Source organism: Furipterus horrens, unplaced genomic scaffold (genome assembly GCF_987537825.1).
Source record: "Furipterus horrens unplaced genomic scaffold, mFurHor1.1.pri manual_scaffold_6, whole genome shotgun sequence".
NCBI classification, from domain to species: Eukaryota; Metazoa; Chordata; class Mammalia; order Chiroptera; family Furipteridae; genus Furipterus; species Furipterus horrens.
In genome coordinates this window covers 95,265,101-95,288,976 of record NW_028327176.1, presented here as the reverse complement: position 1 = coordinate 95,288,976, position 23,876 = coordinate 95,265,101, and the positions used below count along the sequence as shown (strand labels likewise).

Here is a 23,876-nt window from a genome sequence, read left to right as displayed (position 1 = left end):
GGTAAAATCCATGGCAAACTAATAATTTAGAATCATAGAACAGTAAAGTCAGCAGATCTTGAGCCTTTATGCTGTCCATGGTGTGCACTGAAATGTAAACTGTTATATGTTTCTTTTACATTATTACTCAGGGTGATATTAAAAGTAAAAAGATAACATGTGCTGGCGAGGATGCGGAGAAAAGGGAACCCTAGTGCACTGTTGGTGGGAAGGCAGACTGGTGCAGCCACTGTGGAAAACAGTATGAAATTTCCTTAAAAAACTAAAAATGGAACTGCCCTTTGAACCAGCAATTCTGTTGCTAGAATTATATCTGAAGAATCCTGAAACCCCAATTCAAAAGAACCTATGCACCCCTATGTTCATAGCAGCACTATTTACAATAACCAAGTGCTAGAAACAGCCTGAGTGCCCGTCTGTAGATGAGTGGATCAAAAACTGTGGTACATTTACACAATGGAGTACTATGCAGCAGAAAGAAAGAAGGAACTCCTACCATTTGCGACAACATGGATGGAACTAGAGAGTATTATGCTTAGTGAAATAAGCCAGGCAATGAGAAAAAAATACAGTATGATATCACCTAATACAGGAGACTAATGAACAACACAAATGAACAAAATTGAACCAGAGGCATGTAAACAAGGAGCAGACTAACAGTGAGAAGGAGTAGGGGGGAGGAAGAGAAGGGGGACAAGAAGTGGAATGATCTAGTCAAAGAACATGTATAAATGACCCATGGACATGGATAACGGGGTGGGGATTGACTGTGGGAGAAGGGGTGGGCAGGGTGTGAGAAAGCAATGGAGGAAAAAAAAAAAAGTAAAAAGATAAAAAGATTATCAGCTATGTGCCAGGCAGTGTACTAGCATTTTACCAGCATTCTCATTTAATCTCTACACCAGTGCTATGACGCAGATGAGAAAACAGGCTTAAGGATGTTAAGTATCTTGCATAAGATCTGTGCTAGAAAGTGGATACCCTGATAACTGGTCTCTGTTACTCTCTACATCTTGCCTTGCATGACACCAGAAAGCCTGAGAGTTCAGCAAGTTTCATTAATAGATAGCTTGAATGTGCTTGTTGGGGACCTTATTTCAAAGACCATTTAAAGGATGTCATCCACATTTTGTTTGTTTATTTTATATACGTATTCTGTAATTTCCCTTCCCCTTCAAAAGTATATTGCAGTAGCTTAAATGATATAAGTGGGGCCTAGATGGAAACTATTTTAACCTGTAGAATCTTATTAATAGTAAGCTGATTTATTATAATTTCCCAGTTTTCAAGATTACTATCATAATTATTGAAGTCATTACTCTTTAAATTAATAGCTGTTTCAAGGGCTTTTAAGCCTGCCTAAACTCCATGTAATTAAATATCCTAGGTGCTGTTTAGAATAGAATTGATTACTGTGGTCAGCTTTTGAAGAGCGTCCAGATTAATAACTTGGATTCAGCCCTGGCCAGGTGGCTCAGTTGATTGGAGCATTGTCCTGTACATCAAAAGGTTGCAAGTTCGATTACTGGTCAGGGCAAGTGTGGGAGGCAAGCAATTGATGTTTCCCTCTCACAAATGTTTTCCTCTTTCTCTCTCTCTGTTCCTTTCTCTCTCTGAAATCAATGAATATATCCTCGAGTGAGGATTAAAAATAATAAAATAAAATAACTTGAATTTAAATGTATGTAAGTTAACTTTTAATCTTTGGTGTTATATTGAAAGTAGGATTATTTGGATAGGAAAGAGGGAAATTTTGTGCATATAAAAACCCCATCCACAGTCAGCTTAGCTTCCCAGATTCGGTTGCCTCAAATCCCCATTCTAGAAGGTGTGGAAATGGTAAGCTCTTTCTAAAAATATTTGCACGTTTCCTGAGTTTTATCGTCTAGCAGTCACTCCTGCCTCCTAGACCCCTGTTTTCTTGCCTTGCACCTCTGATGTGCGTTGCGGTGCACTCAAATGTGAAACTTGGCTCTTCCTCTGATTTTTAGAAAGACCGCAATTCACACAGGACATTTGTGGGTTTGGTACACCCGACTGAAGAAAGGTGATGAAAAGAGGTGGGGTGAGCCTTACATTGCATTGATGCAACTTTCCTAGTAAAGCATCCCCATTCTCAAAATGTTTTCAGGCCTCCCTTGACCTAAGAACTTCACCCCCATCTAATCCCAGCTTTCCTCCATTATACTGACTCATCTTTTCCTTTCCCTGTCCTCATCATTCTTTTCTCTGTTCCTTTCAGAGATAAAATAACAATTTCTTTCCCTTGTGTAATGCAGAGCAATTTCTCTCTTTTGACAACCATTCTTGGATCTTGACAGCCATTCTGAAGGGATTCATTCACCTCTAGAGACTGGACGTGAGAGAAGAGGTGACCCATATTGAGGGAATATATTTTCACAAAGGAAGTTCCTTCTCAGAGGAATTCTTGTATGTGTTATAGGATGAAAAAATAGGCTGACATTGTACTAATCTCTAGCTTATTGTGTCCTGCTTCCTGAATGAAGTGTCAGAAACCTAAAAAGTGATTATACATGTAATTTATCCAAATTGTATGCTCTGGATATCATTGACCAGTCTAATGTCCTTGTGTAAAGAATGTATGCTGCTTCCCTAAAAGGCACAAACCCACCTATCACAAAGGGGTCACCTCATGGCATCTTTCGTTATTAAATATTTCACTTATGCATAAATAATTGTAGCTTTTGATACACGAGAATTTTTGTTACCATGAATTGGTTTTTGTTTTTCTGACAGTTTGGGGTTATATGTAAAGACAACATATAATCTTTAAAACCTAAAGCAAATGCCGAAGTGTTTTTTTCAGGACATAAACCTTTGTTTTCATTTATGGATCAGACTATTCATAAGTGACTAATCTTTGTTCTTAGCTGAAAAACGATCACAGCTTTTTTCACTCTTCTGCATTAATATTGAGTACTTGTAGGGAGTTCATTAAACTGCATTGTAATATACTGATCCTTCTTTTGAATTTATAAATAAAGTTCATGAAATCATTTTTCTCTTGCCCCACCTTACTGATTATTTTTCTCCATAGATAATAGAGAAGAGGAAACCTAATCAATGACTGTGGAATAATATGGAAGAAGATGGAAAAAGACTTGTTTAATGGGTAAGAAATAAAATTATAAAAATATATTATGAAAACTATTTATAATAGCATATGTATGACCAATTTGTAATAGGTGGCTGAGGATGGGATGCTGTTAGTGTTAGTGATCAGTCCCTGCTTTTGTCTTATCTCCATTCTGAACTTTCACCACCTTCTTCCTTCTCACTATTGAGGATTTTTGAGTATTATAAAGTAACTTAAGCTAAGAGGGAACATAGCCGTATTTGTATGTCAGGTGGCAATCAAATGGAATTCCACATAAAGCCCAATAAAAGGTGTGACTAAATTTATAGGATTATAAAATTGTTTAATTACACAAGTCCATACATTCTCATTGTCAATAATTTAAACATGCATAAGCAAAGTCCTCTACCTGCATCTTAGCCCCCTCTCAGAGAGTATATGAGGTCTGTCCAGAAGGTGTCCAACCATGTAATATGAAAAATAGAGACATTTATAGAAGAAGATACAAGAAACACTGTACATAGGACAGTGACACCTCAGTCCCCTTCAAAGTAGGCACCTTGGGACCTCACCCAGTTCTCCCAGTTGCCATCAGCTGCCCTGTTGTATTTTCTTGAATCTCATCGACCATCTGAAATCTCTTACTTTTCAAAGGTGATTTTAGTTTTGGGAAAAGTCAGAAGTCACAGGGCGCCAAATCTGGGCTGTAGTGAGGCTGAGTCACCTGGGTGATGTGATGTTTTGCCAAAAAATTGCAAGAGACCTGATGGCGTGAGCAGGCGTGTTGTCGTGATGAAGCTGCCAGTCACCAGTTAGTTGCCCATAGCTGTGGCCTTCTGAGTCATCCAGATAGTTTCCACAGATGAATGTTCAAGCTTAATGCAAAATTTGACGCAGATTCGTTGTTCTACTCGCTCAGTCATTTTGAATGCAAGGGCCACACAGTGCACGTGCTCACTCAACAGTGTCTGCTGCCCCCGCTGACTGGTACAGTGAAGGCGCTGTTGTTCACGCATGCGCATTCCAGTCCACTTGCGTTGGCTGCCAGGTTACATTGATGTCATGCAAACCATTCTCGTTATATTAACAGTGGCTGGATGTTTTTTGGACAGACTTCATATAAATGTATGATACATATTTGCACAGCCTTCTTCTTTGCTTAATATTGAAAAAGTTGGGCTTAGGAGTCAAACTTATTTTTGACTAGCCACTGTTAACTTGACAGTTAGGCAAGTTAATTTCTCTGTGCCTCAATTTCTTAGGTATAAGGTAGAAACAATAAAATGCCTGTCTTATGCCATTTTGAAGATTAAATTATTAACCCATATAAAAAATTTGGAATAATGCATGAGAGGCAGTAAGTGCTCAGTGAATGTTAGCTATAATTCTCGTATGTATACCAGTTTATATACCAAAGATTAATTTTTTTTTTTATATATTCCAAGAGTTAAACCTTTTTGGATAAGGTTAAACCCTGGTGGCAAGGATTTTTTTCTTTGTGGCTTCATATCTCTCAGAGTTTGCTGCTAGACTACATGAGAATAGTTATACACCTTCAACTCTTACTGCGTATATTATGGTGTATATGATGCTTATAGGTACCTATGAATAAACAACTCTTTGGGCTACAATAGTTTCATCCTTTCCATAAAAGTAGCTATGTCTAAGCTGGATTCATGATTGATTCTCTTGTTTCTGGATAGGTATGTCAAATATTCTAAGATTCCTTCAGTCTGTTTTGAAGGACAGGCCTTTTGAGTTTCTTGTTTGTTTCACAGAATTGTAATAGTTTTGAAAATGTCTTTGATATCTTTTCTATGGCTTATCAGTACTTTTTTTAGGTGCTATAGACAATTACCTATTTTAAGAAACAGTCATCTCTTCTTAATAATTTTTTCTCCTGCACTGTTTTGGAGCTCTCTTAGATTATAAGACTAATATATAAAAACAAGTTAACATTTATTGAATATTTATTATGTGTCAGACACTGTTTTTTTAATTAATTTATTCATTTATTTCATTTAATCCTTTCGTTCACTTATGAAACAGATACTATTATGACCTTCATTTTAAAAACTGAGAAAAGTGAGACACAAATTGAGTAATTTGCCCAAAGTCACAGAACCTATGCTGTTGAGTAGGGGATTGCCGGTCTAGTTAATAAACTCTTTTAAGGTTTCCTAAGATGAATGTGAATTTAAATGAAACAGAAAAGCCAAATATCTTCTAAAAAAAAAAGTCACTGTAACATCTGTTTTTGCTTGCTTGTGGGAAGGAGGATTTGAAATCATGTATCTTCTTAAGGATCAGAAAAATGATGTGAGATTGATTATTTTGTAAATATATATTTTTCTTGACCATACTTAAATGAGTACAGCTGTTTTGCTTCATTGGGAATTGTTTGTAGTGGATACAAATCACCTGAACCTAGCTAAGGACCAACTATTGAGTGCATGTTTAAAAGAGATCACAGTGAGTTGATTTGTAGATTACCATTTTGCTGCCCTTTGTAGAAACAGGCAGACAGAAAGATTTAACTGTGCAGCAGTTTGGAACTGATTGGTAATTGGAAATTGTTCTTTTGTCCTGTTAAATAATATTTGAATGACAGTCGGTAGAAAGTTGTGCAAGAGAAGAAAAGGCAGGAGAAAGGTGACTTATGGGTCTCATAATTAGAATGTCACTTATAAGTGATGGTCTAAAAAGTAAATGTGCATTAACAATTGACATATAGGAACTGGAAGGACTTAAAGTATGTGGTTTTGTTCTGGGGTCTGTCTTGTCAGAGAGAAACATTGGCTTTTCTTTTCTTCAAATAGCAATTATTTCATGTTGAAATACGATAAAGTACAAAGAGTAAGCAACATTTAAAATAACAAGTATGCTGATAAAATGTTTTGGCTTTCCTGTGAAGTGTGGCTACATGTAATCAATCAGTATTGTTTTCCTCCCTTCATCTTTTTAAACTCCATTCCTTTGTTTGAGAATCCCTTCTGAATGACCCTCCAAGTTAAGCCTCTTAGTGTACATACCTTTTACAACAGTTTCTTGAAGGGTGGCCCTGGGCCCCTGAGAATATTTCAGGATTCAAAACTATTTTCATAACAATACTAATGTATTACTTGCTTAACAGGTATACAGTGGAGCTTTCCAAAGGCTACATGATGTGCAGCCAACTGAATGCAGAGATAAGGTAGGGGAATTCAGCTGTCTTCCTTAATCCAGATAGTAAAAAGATTTGCAAAATATGTAAAATAAGGTCAGTCTTCTCACTAGATTTGCAGTGAGACGCACTGGGGTTTGTTTCTGCATCAGAACATTGCAGTGACTCCAGTGTGGGTCAGGATGCCCTGATGCCCTGTCTAGTGAGTGAGTAGACTGTGAGCATAGACTGTGAGTGGTCAGCCAGTGCCCAGCACACAACACCTCTGTGTAGATTCTAGTGACATCCTGGTAGATGGGGGCTGTGTCTCCCAGTCTAGAGAAGTGAAAACTGTTCCTTTTTCATATTGTGCTAGAGGGAATGTTCTAAATTATAAGGAGCTGTGGAAATCTGGACTTAAAGGAGAAAGGAGGGTTTCATGTGTTAAGTAGAAACACCACCAGCCTTGCCAGTTGTTCTTTGTGCTGGTTGCTCCCAACTTTGGGAGGGCCAAAAGGACCTTTCAGGACAGCCTTCTATCAATATTTTTTAGTGTTAATTGAGCATCTACTATGTTCCAGTTGTGTTCAGGGGCTGGAAATAAGTCAGTGAACAAAGTAAAAGGAAAAAACCTCTACTCTCACGAAGCTTTCATTCCAGCATTTGAGTCCTTTGTCATTGTAACACCTTCTTCTCCTGGGGAATCTGAATTAATGGTAGCTTAGACACTGTGGATCTTGAACACTGGTGTTTCTCATTGTCCAAGTGTTGAAGATAGAGTGGAAACTGCTTGACACTTTATTTTTTTAAAGGCACATTATGGCCCTGGCCTGGTGCTTCAGTTGGTTGGAGCATTGTCCTATACACCAAAAGATTGTGGGTTTGATTCCTGGTCAGGGCACATACTTGGGTTGAAAGTTTGATCCTCTGTTGGGGCATGTATGGGAGGCTAGCGATCCATGTTTCTCTTTCACATCAATGTCTCTCTCTCTCTCTCTCTCCCTCCCTCTATTCCCCTCCCCCTCTCTCTGAAATCAATGAACATATTCCTTAGATGAAGATTAAAAAATAATAATAAATAAAAATAAGAAAGCACCAAATGGTTTGGGATTTTTCAAATCTTACATGGAACCCCAATATAGCATAAAGGTAGGCCTATCCAGTCACCCTTGTGGTTGTTTTAATCTTGTTTTGCTTTCAGAGTTAGTGCCACATTTGTTAAGAAATTTAACTTAAAAAAATTAAATACCAAGTGATGTTAAATTTATTTTAATGTTTTCTGTTGTTTGAAGAAAAATATTTATGCATTTGTGAAATATTCCTTTCCTGGTGAGTTGCTCCCAAGACCCTGTAATTTGTTTAATATACTTTTTTTTTTAAGATTATGTCATCTACAGACAATTTTATTTCTTCAATTTTAGATGCCTTTTTTTTTAAACAATTTTATTTATTTATTTATTTACTTTTAGAGAGGGGAAGGGAGAAAGAGAGGGAGAGAAACATCACTGTGGTTGTTTAATATACTTTTATACAGAAAGCGATTGCTTGGCTCATTAGATTCTGTCACTTAATAATGACTTGAAGGTTAACTAATGTGACCGTCAGACTCCTGCTCACTGGCTAGATGTCTTTGATATTTTGAGTATGTTGGCTGTCTCAGTGGGTGGAATAACATTTCCAAGTACAGAGGATTGGGAGTACCAAAAGAAACTGACATTCTAAATGCGAATGACCGAAAATTGTCTCTAAAGATAATTTAAAATATACTTTAATAGCCCTGGCTGGTGTGGCTCAGTGGATTAAGTGCCAGCCTGTGAACCAAAGGGTCACTGGTTTGATTCCCAGTCAGGGCACATGTCTGGGATGCTGGGCCAGGTCCCCAGTTGGGGGTGCGCAAGAGGCAACCATACTTTGATGTTTCTCTCCCTCTTTCTCTCTCCCTTCCACTCTGTCTAAAAATAAATAAATTAACTTTTAAAATACACTTTTAATAGAAGTTTTTAAAAAATAGGTGGCATTTGGCCTTCCCTTCATTGAAGGTGTGAAAGGAGCATTTTAATCAGAATTCACCAAATGGCTGTTGTTTTCCAGCTTTGCTACCTGTCAGGTGCCCTGTTCTCAGCTGTGCCTGGTGTATCGCAGACCAGAACATCTAAGATTTAACTAAAACGCCAGCCTTCTGCCAAAATGGAAAAGACATGGTCATTTGGGTGCTTGGGGCTGAGGAGGGGAAAACAGTGTGGGATTCTTTTAAAGCTGTCCAATCAACTTTTTTTTTTTTTTAAATCCCATACCTTACATCCACCTTTATAGGTGTGCAAGACCCTCTTAGTTCCTGAGCCTTTCCAGGTTCTGAAGTTCTAACCAGCTTGCTTGTTTATTTCACCCACATCAGCATTTAAGTTTTAGCATATTCTTATCTGTTACATTTCCATTCCTCCATTTCCGAGATTCTAAAATTTTGATGATACTTCTCATCTGCTATTGTGTCATCTCTCATTCTTTCTGTGCTTATGAATTTATGCCCTTTTTTACTCTTACTATAAATGTATATGTTTTCCTAGAAGTCCATGTTTTAACATAAATTATCAAGTGCATGAAACATACCATAAATTATGTTGGACACTTGGTGTTTTCTCTAGTTTAAAAATCTTGTCAAATTCTATTGAGGTTTAGCAAATTCATTCCCATTAGCATTATTCACCTATCATTTTTTGAGCCCCTTCGATATGGTAGGCACTTCTCATGTAAATCATTTTATTTAATCATTACATAAGCTCTGGGAGGTATGTTAGTTATTATTCCTCATTTTAATAAATATGGAAATAAATTAAATGTCACAGACCTAGTAAAAGGTAATGCCAGGTTTGAGACAGGTTTCTAAAATAAACATGCTTTCTGTTATATGTATATATTGGGTTGGCCAAAAAGTCCATATAGTTTTTTTCCATAAACTAAAAGACACATTTTTCATTTTCTTTCTTCTTTTTTCTTTTTTCTTTTTAGCAGTTTACTTACTGGTTTATTTGAAAGAATGTTAACTCAGGAACAGCCACATGGAAGTCGTCATTTTTCATTTTCACCAGTAACTTTATTGATTTGGATATTTTGAGTATGTTGGCTATCTCAGTGGGTGGAATAACATTGATTATTCTCAATTAATGTCTCAATTTGATTGCTATCAACTTCAACTGGTCTGCCTAACTAGAGCATCATCCAGTGAGAAATCTCCAGCATGAAACTTTGCAAACCACTTTGGACACGTTTGAACAGTCACCTTCTCCATGCACTGAACAAATCTTTTTTGCATTTCAGTTGTGTTTTTACCTTTTTTGAAATAATAAAGCATAATATGCCAAAAATTTTGCATATTTTCTTCCAGCTTTAGTATTAAAATGGCTACACCAAAATTCATCAATTTTGATTTTTTTTAATGCACGCTGATATGACAGCTGTCACAATACAATCTAACAAAATTGTTTTGAATGAAGTTAAGGACAACTAAGCGCTACTAGAGCCATCGTATGGAAAAAAACAAACGCACTTCTTAACCAACCCAATACCTCCGTAACTCTTTATTAGATATTAGGTAGATAGCTATTGTAGGTTTTTATGCAGGGGATTACAATATAGGGTGACAATACTGTTTTTTGTTTAATACAGTGATAATATTTAAGATTTGTAGTAAATCTAGAAAGATAGGAGACATCAAGATCAACTAGCAGTTAAGCAGTAATAATGCAGTTGTGTAGTGTTATAGGCCTAAATTTGGACGAAAGAGGGTAGCAGTAATAATGGGGAAGGTACTTAGGTACAGAAAGCCACAGGGACATTTGAATCAGTTTAAATGTAACAAAGAACGTAGACCAGGGTCTGGTACTATCATTTCTGAATACAAATTAGTAGCCTTGGTAACTTACTTGACTGTGACATGAATAAGGAGTTTAAAAGAATGTCAAGCTTTCAAGTCAGGTGAATAGGAGTGCCATATCTATAACTGGAGAAAGGTGGGGAGGAATGCAAGAGGAAATTAGTAAATTAAAAAAACTTACACACGAATTCATGGTTTCTTGAGGATATGAACAATGACGTTTTTTGTATTTCTGTCTTTGGGGTTGTTTGTTTGTTTGGCATTTGTCTGAATGTGCTGTTATCATATCATATACGATTACAGGAAGTCAGCTTCATACAGTTACATTGTTTCTTGGTAGGTAATATGTACTTGTGTTTTTAAGCCAGTCTTTAGTATTTTCAGATCTGTAGTTGGAGCATCATATTATTTTCCTGTTCCGAAACAAGTACTCCAATTTCATTAGCACACAAAGTATTTTTACAAGTCAATTTAAAAGACCAAGACATGAATTTATAGTTCACATAAAGAAGGGAAAAAAAGATTAATAGTTACCATAATTAAAGACATAGAAACCAATTATGTAGGCATGTATATATAAAATTTTCCAAATGTCAGATTGAAAATTATTTAAACATGTGTCAGTCCCCAGTATTGGGGAAACATACACTCCCAGATACTACTGATGAGAAGAAGGGGACCAAGTGTAAATTAGTGCAGCCTTTTTGGAAGGCAGTTGGATGCTATCTGTCCAAAATTTAAATGCATATATATCTTGACACAACAATTCGTCTTCTGTAAGTTATTTCACATACACACTTGCATAAGAATGCCCAAGAATATCCGTGGTGCATTGTTTGTAATAATAACACACTGCAAAGAGCATAATTTTTCATTTGTAGGGGAGTTAATTAAATGGATTATGTAGTCCATGCCATAGAATATGATACAGTCTTTAAAAAGAGTGAGGTAAAACCAGATATGTGGGAAAAAGTCCAAGATATACTGAGTTAAAAAGAGCAAAATATAGAATAATATACATGGTAGGGATTCAATTTATATTAAATATTATGTTTCTAAATGCATAAACTATTCCTGGAAGTGTGTTCCAGAAGTACACTCAGTTGATAATAGGTACCTCTAGAGAGGCAACTGGGGATGAAAAACAGAGGGAGAGTTTTAATCTTGAAATTTCTATTCTGTAAAACATACTAGTTTTATATTTTAAGTATATAAAATTAATATGAGAAAGCCAGGACTCCAGTTGCCCTTTGCTAAATGTATAATGAACCTTGATTTTCATAATTTTTAAATTCCTTTTTCATGGTAAATTTCAAACTTTGTCTATACCCCTTTCCTCTTTCCTACCCTACTCCTGGGTAATTTTGAAACAAATCCTAGACATTATATTATTTTATCCATAAATATTTATTTTTTAAAAGATTTTACGTATTCATTTTTAGGGAGAGGGGAAGGGAGAAAGCAAGAGAGGGAGAGAAACATCAGTGTGAGAGAGATACTTCAGTCTGTTGCCTCTCACATGCCCCCAACTGGGGATCTGGCCTGCAACCCAGGCACGTGTGCTGACCGGGAATCGAACCAGCAACCTTTTGGTTTGAAGAACAGTGTTCAATCCACTGAACCATACCATCCAGGGCAATCCATAAACATTTAATTATGTACCTCCAAAAGATAAGAATTTAAAGAAACATAACCACAGTAATTATCACACATAAAAATTGACAGTAATTCTTAAATATCACCAAATAGCTAGGATTCAGATTTTTCTAATTAACTCATTTTTTAAAATGTTTTATTGCTTGAATTAGGATTCAAACAAAGTTTAACCATTATGGTAGTTGATTTTATCTCTTTCCTCCCCTGCCGTCTTTTTTTTTTTTTTCCTTGTAATCTGTTTGTTAAACTATCATTTGTCCTTGAGTTTCCTTTAGTTTGAATGTTGGTGACTGTAGCCCAGTGATGTCCTTTGTTCTGTTATCTGTAAATTTTTAGTTAAATCTAGAGACTAATTAGATTTAGGTACTTTTTTTTTTTTTTTTTAAATAATGTTGGTATATACTTTCTTCAGGGAGTACATAATGTCTGATTATCTTTTTTTGTGTGTGATGTTAGTAGTCATTGTTGATCATTGTCTAGGTGCACTAATTCTTAACTAGTGGGTTTGGTTAATATATTAAGTATATATTAAGTAAGGTATACAATATTTAGGTACAGATTATTTTAAACATTTTCTAGCTTTTTATATTTTGTGTACCTGTTCCCATTGGTGTGCCAGTTTATCTCTGGACCCTTTCATCATGGTTTAAAGTCCTTGATTTGATCAGACAGACGATCTTGTTTTTTAAACCCCAGTGAAAAATTCCTTTTGCTTTTTTAGTTTTCATCAGGGTATTTTTTCCTTCTGAAGATACGTAAAATGAATCTTAGATATAACTATAAATAATTTGCCAAAGAGAACATTAGAGAGTTACTTGTTCATTCATATAATCTTTCATTCAACAAAGTTTATTTACTGAGTACCTGCTATGTTCTTGGCACCATGCCTACCTCAGGTTGATTATAATTGTGACACAGTCAATCAGACAGGCAATGACTGTGCAACATGGCAGATGCTGAGGAAGGGAAAATACATGTGTGTACTCTGAGAGCACATAGAAGGTCCACCTAACCCAGTCTTGGGGAGCAGGTTTCCTGGATGAAGGAATGCTATACTGATGTGAAGAATAAGTAGAGTCAGGTTGAGGAAGAAGTGAGTGGCCAGGGTAATGATGAAAATGTCCTAGAGGAGGGTGCAGGCTGTGAAAAGGCCTAGAAGTGAGAGAGAGCAGTTTCTTAGGGCCACTAAGGATAATTTAGAACAGCTGGAACACAGCCATGGCGTGAGGAAAGAGGGATGGGTTAGAGGTGTGCAGAATCAGACCACAAAGGACTTGATGAACCATGAGTTTGGGTATTATCCCCAAGGCAGTGAAAATGACATGTTTGAGAGTTAGGCTGAGTGCTTAACAGTAATGTGGGCTAGAACTGATGGTGGTCTAAATTAGACTAGAGGCAATGAAGATGGAAGTTGTTCGTTCATTTTTTCAAAAAATAATTACTGAGCATCTCTTTTCTGGTAGGTACTGTTCTAAGCATTTCTAAGCATTTGGGATTCAGTGACCAGAATACACAGACTCCTGCCCTCACAGACCTTCTAGCCTAGTGGGGAGGAAGAGGATAAATAAGTAAATATATACTATACAATGTATTTAGATGGTGGTATTGGCAGGAAGGAAAATAAATCAAGAAGGCAAATAAGTATAAAGGAGTGTTAAGTGGGGAATGATTTTATGTAGTGTGACCAGCAGAGGCTTCACAGAGAAGGGTGTGAGAAACTTTATTTGAGCACATATTCAAATGAAGTGAGGAAGTAAGCCATGTGAATTGACTATCTGAAGGAAGAGCATTTGAGGCAGAAAAATCGCACAGGCCCTAAGATCAGAGAGTGCCAGTGTGTTGGAGCAACAGTGAGGCCAGTGGCTGAAAAGGAGTAGGTGAGGGGGAGAATAATGGGAGATGAGGTCAGATTATATATTGCCTTATTGGTCATTGTAAAATGCGATGGAGGAAGAATGTGATTCATAAGGAAGAATCAATGGGGACTTAGGGATCAACTGGGTATAGGACGTGGTGTAGAGGAAGGACTCTTGCCCTGGCTGGTATGGCTCAGTGGATTGAGTGTCAGCTTGCAGTTTGTAAGGTCGCTGGTTTGATTCCCAGTCAGGGCACATGCCTAGGTTGCAGGCCAGGTCCCCAGTTGGGGGTGTGCAAGAGGCAACTCATTGATGTATCTCTTGCACTTTGATGTTTCTTTCTCTCCCTCTCTTTCTCCCTCCCTCCCCCTCTTTCTAAAAATAAATAATGAATTTTTTTTAAAGAGGAAGGACTCTTGATTACTGAGATGACAACACAGTGATCTCATAACATGAACACTAACTTTAAGAGACTAAAGCAGCTGGAGCAGATAAGCTTAGATACCTATTATACAACTCTTTTTTTTTTTTTAAATCCTCACCAGAGGACATGCTTATTGATTTTAGAGAGAGGGAAAGAGAGGGAGAAAAACATTGATGTGAGGGATAAACATCAATCAATTGCCTCATGTACACATCCTGACCAGGGACCCAACCCACATTTTTTGTGTACACAGTGACACTCCACAAACTGAGCCACACTGACTAGGGACATCCATAGTCTTTAGGATGTCTGATAAATGCGTAGCTGACATTAACCTAGTTGAATAGTATAGCAGCTGCTTCCACTGAGAGAGAAGTTATTATGATTTTGTGCCTGTGCTAAGTATGGTTTGGGAAATATATATACGTAACCATCAAGTCATCATTACTGGTGATCTATATAAATCTCTTCCGTGATTCCTGGGTTACAAAGATGATAATGATGTGGTCATTGTTCCAGGTTTCAAGGACTTCAGAGTCTAATAAGTGGACGAAGGACACCAGGCATTACAGTTAGACATTCCATAACATTGGGTGTGAAGAAGGTACTATCGGAATATCAAAGGAAGAGTTCGTTAAGCTCCAGGCTAAGTTAGGCAAACTTCTAAAGGCAGAGAATAGCTTCTAAATCTACTGCTTTTTCATTTACTGCCTAATCGGTGTATAAACTCCCTTCTACCTTCTTTCCAAGTCCCTCAGACCCATCTTCCTAAGGAAAGCTTTGTTTACAGGTCCCTGAATGACCTTCCTTATTCTTTCCCAGTATTCTGCAGATATAATAAACAGAAGGAAACACCGACAAGCAAATAGTATAAGCAGGTTCATGTGTTGTTTAGTTTGTATTAATTTATAATTAAAATGCATAATGCTATTATAAAAATAGAACTAAAAAGAAGTAGCTTTAAAAATAAAGCAGCTTCTGCCCTGGCTGGTGTAGCTTAGTGGATTGAGTGCTGGCCTTCGAGTGGGAAAGTCACAGGTTCAATTCCGGGTCAGGCCACATATCTGGATTGCAGGCCTGATCCCAAGTTGGGGGGGGTTGTGAGAGGCAACCCATTGATGCTTGCACATGTTTCTCCCTCTCTTTCTCTCTTCCCCTCTCTCTGAAAATATAAATAAAATCTTTAAAAAAATAATAAAGTGGCTTCTATCCTGTAGAACAGCATCTCTCAAGCTTCCAACATTTGTATATCACTGTACACATTCCAGTAACATCTGTAGAGTTTTACTTAATATTTTTCCTTAAACCAAATTTTGTTTTAACTTAAAGCCTACTTGAACCTCATCCTAAAAAATATCCATGGAGTTAGGGATTTTCTTTTATTATATAAAACATTAAAATAATATATAACTACTAGATTAAAAAATATTTTCCCCTGGAGAGTTCTATTTCTCCCATAAAATGCAGCTGAAAATCTGGATAGAAGACATGAAACAGCAATTTGAAGGCTCTGAAAAATCTTCAGTAGCTATTGGATTGGAGAAGACCAAGACTTGAAGTACTACTAACCACGTGGGAGTGTCCCTTTTTATTTCTCGTATTTGCTGGTTTGCCTGCAGTGCAGCCCAAACCTGGAGATGGACACCCGGCACCAAAAGAGAGAGCTCCCAGGGTAAGCCCTTTAGTTCAACTTGACTCGGAAAGGAGACTCTTTTCTTAAAGATGTTATTTATTTATTTTTAGAGAGAGAGGAAGGGAGGGAGAAAGAGAGGGAGAGAGAAACATCAGTGTGCAATGTGCGAGAGAATCACCCATCAGTTTCCTCTCACATGCCCCCAGTTGGGGACTGGGCCCGTAACCCAGGCATGTGCCCTGACGGGGAATCAAATAAGCAACCTTTTGTTTCACAGGCTGGCATTCAACCCACTGAGCCACGCCAGGCAGGGCAGAAAGGAGACTTCTAATGCTCAACGAAAGAGTGGTAGAAACTCCCTCCTTCAAAAATTTTTCTTTCCATTTTTCATTCTTGTGGTGTTGATCCTGGCAGTGACAGCAGCAGGGTCCTCAGATGACTGAAACTCTAAGGGAAGGGACCCTGCTTCTCCACTTGGAGAAGCAGTAGTCCTAAAACCGTGGGCAAATCCCCATCACTTCATTTTTTCTGTTTGTGTGCTGCCTAACCCTCAAAATAGGTGGTAGAATGGGGTAATGAAAGCCCCAGCTTTCTGGCTGGAAGACAGGAAAAGGGAGCTCCAAGGAACTGAAGAGTACCTGGGAGACAGTGAAGAAGGAGGAGCATGGGAACACAACACCATAGAGTTGTTTTTGAACTCCTGGGGTCACCACCAAACAGTACATGTGTGGATCTGATCCTAAACAGCATACGAAACCTTTGAGAATTGAACTATGAGAGAAATCACTGTCCAGGTCCTAGACTGGCCACTGGGTAGCACTCATGCCAGACGGACCTGAACAGCTCTGCTGAGGCTTTGAATGTGCTTCTGGTATTTATGTGTTTATGTATTTATTTATTTACATATATGTACATATGTTGGAAGGGTTTCTCTAATCGTAGCATCCTAGCTTTTGTAGGAAAGTGGTGTGGAGTGCACTGGCTGGGAGTCAGGAAATTTGGGTTCCAAATTCTAGTTCTAACTCAACTAGGCAAATCCTTCTGATTGTGTGAGTCCTAGGTTCTTTGTGAAACCAGGGAGCTGAATCAAGTGGGTGCTCAAAGTTGGGAGTCTCAGTCCTCTCAGAATATGGTTGTACAAGTCTTTTTTTTTTTTTTTTTAACTTTTAACTTTTCTTATTTTTCAATCTCCTTTTTATTATCTTTTACAATGTATATGTAACATTATATTTAGCACATGCTAACTTGGGAAACATAAAAATATAGTAACCACCTGTGAATTCACCACCAGAACATTATCAATGTCTGCGTCCTGTTCCTCTACCCCATATTCCATCCTCCTGTCCAAAGCTCACTGCTGTTTCATTTGTATGATTACACGGTGTTATAAGAACCTCTGGAGGCCATCTAGTCCCACATGTTGCACTCTCTAAAACTAGCTCACAGAAGTTTGGTGACTGGTCACCAAATTTAAAACTCTATACCCATGAAACAACACCCCAGCCCTGGTAACCACCATTGCACTTCCTGTTTCTGTGAATTTAACTACTTTAGATACTTCATAAAAGTGAATTACAATATATGTCTTTTTTGTGACTAGCTTATCTTACTTAGCATAATGTCTTCAAGGTTCATCCATGTTGTAGGTTGTGTCAGAATTTTTTTAAAGGCTGAATAATATTCCATTGTATGTATATACCAGTTTATGTATTAATCCATCCATGGACATTTCTCTAATGATTAGTAGTAATTTTGAGCATCTTTTCATATACTTATTGGCTATTGATATATCATCTTTAGAGAATTATCTACTTAAGAGCTTTGCCCATTTTTTTGAGATTTTATGTATTTTTTGAGAGAGGAAAAGAAAGGGAGAGAAACATCAATGTGTGAGAGAAACATCGATCGATTGCCTCTTGCATGCACCCCAACTGGGGACCTTCGCAACCCAGGCATGTGTGAACTTTTGCTTCCTGGGACGATGCTCAACCAACTGAGCCACACTAGTCAGGGCAGCTTTGCCCATTTTTAATTGGGTTATTTACTTTTTTGTTGTTGAGTTGTAGTCATTATATATTCTGGGTATTAACCCTTTATCAGAGATGAGTTGCAAATCTTTTTTCACAGTCTGTGGATTACCTTTTCACCTGTTGATTGTGTCCTTTGATGCACAAAAATTATTTGTTTTGCTCTTATTACCTGTGCTTTTGGTGTCATATCCAAGAACTCATTGCCACGTCCAATGTTATGAAAGTTTTTCCCTATATTTTCTTTTAGGAGTTGTATAGCTTTAGGTCTTTTGTTGAGGTCTTTAATCCAGTTAATCTCTGTATGTGGTGTAAGATAAAGGTCCAACTGCATTTTCTTACATGTGGATATCCAGTTCTTCCAATTCATTGAAGAGACTTTTCCTTTTGCCATTGAGTGGTCTTGACATTCTTGTCAAAGATCATTTGACCATATACACAAGGCTTTATTTCTGGCTCTCTGTTCTTTTCCATTGGTCAATTAGTCTGTCTTTATGCCAGGACCACACTGTTTTGATTACTGTAGCTTTGTAATCGATTTCGAAATCAGAAAGTATGAGTCTTCCCACTTTGTTCTCTTTAAAAATTGGTTTGGCTTTTTTTGAGTCCCTTGAAATTCCATATAAGTTTTTGGATGAATTTTTCTACTTCTGCAAAAAGTACCACTGGGATGTTGATAGGGATTTTGTTGAATCAGAAGATCTCTTTGGATAGTATGGACATCTTAACAATATTAAGTTTTCTAACCCATTCATATGATATGTCCTTGTTTTTGTATCTTCTTTAATTCCCTTCAGCAATGTTTTGTAGGATTTTTTTTTTTCAAAAATAGTTTACATTCAATATTATTTTGTATTTGTTTCAGGGGTACAGCATAGTGGTTAGACAGTTGTATATTTTACTAAGTGTTCCCCCTGATATTCCTAGTACCCACCTGGCACCACACATAGTTATTACAATATTATTGACTATATTCCTTATGACGTACTTTACATCCCTGTGACTATTATATAACTACCAATCTGTACTGCTCAGTCCCTTCACCTTTTTTTTTTTTTCACCCAGTCTCCCAACACCCCTCCCCTCTGGCAGCCATCAGTCTATTCTCTGTATCTATGAGTCTTTCTTGTTTATTTGTTTATGTTGTTCTTTAGATTCCATGTATAAGTGAAATTACATGGTATTTGTCTTTCTTTGACTATTTATTTCACTTGCCATAATACCCTCTAGGGTCATCCATGATGTTGCAAATGTTAAGAGTTCATTGTTTTTTATGGCCAAATAATATTCCATTGTATATATGTACCACTAGTTTTTAATCCACTTTTTAATCCTATTGATGGGCACTTGGCTTGTTTCCATATCTTGGCTATAGTTTTCAATATACAAGTCTTTATCTCCTTTGTAAGACCGAATTCTATTTTATTCTATTTCATGCTCTTACATGTCAAATTGTTCTTAAATTTTTTTTATTGTTAGTTTGTAGAAACACAAATTACTTTTGTATGTTGATTTTGTATCCTGCAACTTTACTGAATTTGTTTTATTAGTTCTAATCTTTTATGTATATGTGTCTGTGGATCCTTTAGGATTTTCTACCTATAAGATTGTGTCATCTGCAAATAAAGGTCATTTTACTTTTTCCTTTTCAATTTACCTGATTTATTTTTTCTAGTTGTTCTGCCTAGGGTTTTCAATGCTATGTTTAACAGAAGTGAAGTGAGTGGGCGTTCTTGCCTTCCTCCCAGTTTTACAAGAAGAGCTTTCAGTGTTTCACCATTCATAAATGAGATAGTTTTGTATTATTCCTAAATTATTTTTAAGATTTTTTTTTTATTTTTAGAAAGAGGGGAAGGGAGAGAGGGAGAGGGAGAGAAACATCAGTGTGTGGTTGCCTCTCATGTGCCCCCAACTGGGACCTGGCCCGCAACCCAGGCATGTGCCCTGACCAGGAATCGAACCAGCGACCCCTTGGTTTGCAAACTGGTACTCAATCCACTGAGTCACACCAGCCAGGGCTATTCCTAGATTGTTGAGTGTTTTTATTTATCATGAAAGGGTGTTGAAGTTTGTTCAGTGCTTTTTCTGCATCATGTGAGATGCTAATGTGATTTCTGTTCTTCATTATGTTAATATAGTGTGTTATATTGATTGTTTTTCTTATGTTGAACCATCCTTTCATTCCAGGAATAAACCATAACTTGTTCATCGTATATAGCCCTTTTAACGCATTCCCTCCCTTTCCCTCCTCCACTCAGCCCTTGTCCCCCCTCCCCATTCCTCCCCCTGCCTTTACCACATTGTTGTCTGTGTCATGGGCTATGCATATATGTTCTTTGGCTAATCTCCTCTAGTGCCCCCTCACCCATCTTCCCTCTGAGATCTGTCAGTCTGTTCCGTGTATCCATACCTCTGGCCCTATTTTGTTTGTCAGTTTTTGTTCATTAGATTCCACATATAAGTGAGATCATACGGTATTTGTCTTTCTCTGACTGGCTTACAGTATTCCCTCACTTATCGCGGGTATTATGTTCTAGACACTCCTATGATAGGTGAAAATCCGTGAAGTAGGAACCTTACATTTATTTTAGTATTAATATATATGTTAAGGCTTTATAAACCCTTCCCACACACTTATAAACCGTTCCCAGTCCCTTATTAACCTTTCCCACTACCTTATTAACCTTTTCCACACTTTTATAAACACTAGTTATGTTCTTAAACATATTCTACACTCTTAAACCTACATAACTTTAACAACATACATATACAGTACCGCAAAATCCCGCAATATAGTGAAAAATCTGCGATAAATAATTAAATATAATATTTTTTTAAAATCCTGCGATAAGTGAACCGTGATATAGGGAGGGACTATTGTATTTCACTTAGCGTAGTGATCTCCAGGTCTATCCTTGCTGTCACAAAGGGTAAGAGTTGACGATTTTTATATCAATATTTACCAGTGATATTGGTCTGTAGTGTGTGTGTGTGTGTGTGTCTTTGACTTTTTTTAAGTATATTTTATTGATTATGTTGTTACAGTAGTTCCACTTTTTTTTCTCCCTTTGCTTGCCCCCTTCCCTCCAGCAATCCCACCCACCTTAATTAATGTCCATGGGTCGTGCATATAAGTTCTCCCCCATACCCCTTCCAGCTGATAACCCTCCAAATAACCCCCATACCTATGATTCTGTTCCTATTCTGGTATGTTTAGTTGTATTTTTGTTTTTATTTTTTAGATTCAGTTGTTGATAGTTGTGAGTTGGTTGTCATTTTAGTGTTCATAGTTTTGATCTTCTTTTTCATTAATAAGTCCTTTTGACATTTCATATAATAATGGCTTGGTGATAATGAACTCTTTTAGCTTTACCTTGTCTGGGAAGCACTTCATCTGCGCTTCCATTTTAAATGATAGCTTTGCTGGATAGAGTAATCTTGGTTGTAGGTCCTTACTTTTCATCACATTGAATATTGCTTGCCAGTCCCTTCTTGCCTGCAAGGTATCTTTTGAGAAATCAGCTGATAGCCTTATAGGCACCCCTTTGTAGGCAACTCTCTGCTTCTCTCTTGCTGCTTTTAGGATTCTTTCTTTATCTTTCACCTTTGGCATTTTAATCATGATGTGTCTTGGTGTGGTTTCTTCTGGGTCCAGCTCGCCCAGGACTCTCTGTGCTTCTTGGAATTGTATGTCTATTTTCTTCGCAAAATTTGGGAAGTTTTCCTCCATTATTTTTTCACATAAGTTTTGAATTTCTTGCTCTTTCTATTCTCCTTCTGGCACCCCCATGATTAGGATGTTGGCACGTTTAAAGTTGTCCCAGAGGTTCCCAAGCCTCTTCTCATTTTTTTCAATTCTTGTTTCCTCATTCTGTACCGCTTGACTGTTTTTTTCTTCCTTATGTTCTAAATCATTGATTTGAACCCTAGTTTTCTTCCCTTCACCATTGGTTTTGTGTGGATTTTCCTTCGTTTCACTTAGCATAGCCTTCACTTCTCTTATGCGTTTGCTGTACTCAAGCTTATCTGTCAAGTGTGTGAGCATCTTTATCACCAGTGTTTGGAATTCTGCATCTGTTAGGTTGTCTATATCTCCTCGTCACTTAGTTCTCCCACTGGAACCTTGATCTGTTCCCTCTTTTGGGCCATACTTCTCTGTCTCCTCATCTTGACAGGCTCCTGTGTTTGTTTGCCTCTGCGTCCCAGATAGAGCTGTCGCTCCTGTTACGTTGTAAGGGGCGGAGCCTTAGGGATTCGTTGGTACAGAGCGACCTTTTTCACCACATTTTGGCGCTGTATGTCGGGGAGGGGTCCGAGAGGGAACAGTGCCTCTTGCCCAGCACTTGCCCCTTTTCCAGGCACTTCTCCCACTTTCATATGAGACTGGTGCCCCTCTAGCTGTTGCCTTGACTGTCGTTCCCAGAGTGGGTGGGTCTGCGGATGTTCTAGGACCGTGGGTGGCCCTTTAAACAAGCGGACTCTGCTGAGAAACTGGCAGTTTCTGCCTCCACCCTAACCCCCACTGGTTTGCAGTCAGAAGCAATGAGGCTTGATTTTTCCCCCGTGCTGGGACCGTGGGCTGCATGGTCTGGTGAGGAGCTGGGAACGCTCCCCAGGTGTCCCTCCTGACTTTTTAAAACATGTAACTACGCTTGCTGCTGGCCTGCCGCCACCGCCACTGCCACCACCACTGCTGCCACCACCACAACTCGTCCTCTCTGCCCCGGCTCCGCACCTCCTACCTGTCTGGATGAGTATTTCTTCTTTATATCTTTGTTTGTTGGACTTCCATGCAGTTTGATATTCTGGAACTTCTGGTTGTCTCTAGTTTTGAGGTAGTTGTATTCCTTCTTAGTTGTGGAGGGAGTCACAGCGTGTCTGTCTACGCCTCCATCTTGGCCGGAAGTCGGTCTTTGTCTGACTTTTGTACCACGGTAATGCTGTCCTTATAGAATGAACTTGGAAGTGCTGTCTTCTCTTCAATATTTTGGAAGAGTTTCACGAGGATTAGTGTTTATTCTCTTAATGTTTGGTAGAATTCTCCAGTGGAACCATTTGGTCTTGAGCTTGTCCTTATTGGTTATTAGTCTTTTCAGATTTTCTATTTTTTTATGTTCAGGCTTGGTAGGTTGTGTGTTTCTAGAAATTTGACCATTTCTTCTAGGTTATCCAATAGGTCATAGTTTTATTTTATAATTCTGTTTATTTCTGTAAAATTGGTTGTAATTTTCCCTCTTGTTTCTGATTTTAATTATTTAGGGCTTTTTAAAATTTGATCTAGCTAAGGGTTTGTCAGTTTTTTTTGATCTTTTCAAAAAACCAAGTTTTAGTTTTTTAATGTTTTTATTCTCAGTTTTATTTCTGATCTAATCTTTATTATTTTTATCTTTCTGCTAGCTTTGGGTTTAGTTTGTTCTTTTTGCAGTTCTTGAAGTGTAAAGTTAGGTTGGTGATTTGACATCTTTACTTATTTTAATGTACACATTTACAGCTATGAACTTTCTGCTCGCACTGTATCCCAGAAGTATTGGCAGATTGTTTTTTAATTTTCATTTGTCTCAAGGTATTTTCTAATTTTCCCTGGCTTTCATTGACTTTTGGTCATTTATGAGCATGCTAATGACTTCTAGTTCTATTTCATTGTGATTGGAAAAGATACCGTATGTAATTTTGTTTTCCGTTATTTGTTAAGATTTGTTTTGTGGTCTAACATGTTTTATCCTAGAGAATGTTCCATATGTACTTGAAAAGAATATATATTCTGCTTTTATCGGTAGTGTGCTTTGTATATTTCTTTTAGATCTAATTGATATATAGTACTGTTCAAGTCCTCTGTTTTCTTTCTGATATTCGGTCTGGTTGTTTTATCATTATTGGTAGTGAAATATTGAAGTCTCCTACTATTACTGTCTTGCTATCTATTTCACCTACAGTTATGTCGAAATTTAGTTCATATATTTAGGCCCTCTGAGGTTGGTGCATAAATGTTTATAATTGTTATACCTTCTTGGTGAATTAGTCCTCTTATCATTATGTAATGTCCTCCTTCATATCTGATAACAGTTTTTTTTATGATTTAAGGTCTGTTTTGTCACCACTTCTGCTCTCTTTTAGTTACCATTTGCATGGAATACCTTTTTCCATCCTTTCACTTTCAGTCTGTATATGTC

General features: G+C 37.5%; 1 protein-coding gene across 2 annotated transcripts in view; it reads left to right on the top strand.

The window, feature by feature from the left end:
- Positions 1–3,072: 3,072 nt before the first annotated feature.
- USP49 (ubiquitin specific peptidase 49) overlaps positions 3,073–23,876 on the top strand; it is a 52,765-nt gene continuing 31,961 nt past the window's right edge. For both annotated transcript variants that reach the window (XM_090282388.1, XM_090282387.1), the window contains exon 1: positions 3,073–3,133. The gene's annotated coding sequence lies outside the window, so the exon portion shown is untranslated. The remainder of the gene's footprint in view (positions 3,134–23,876) is intronic.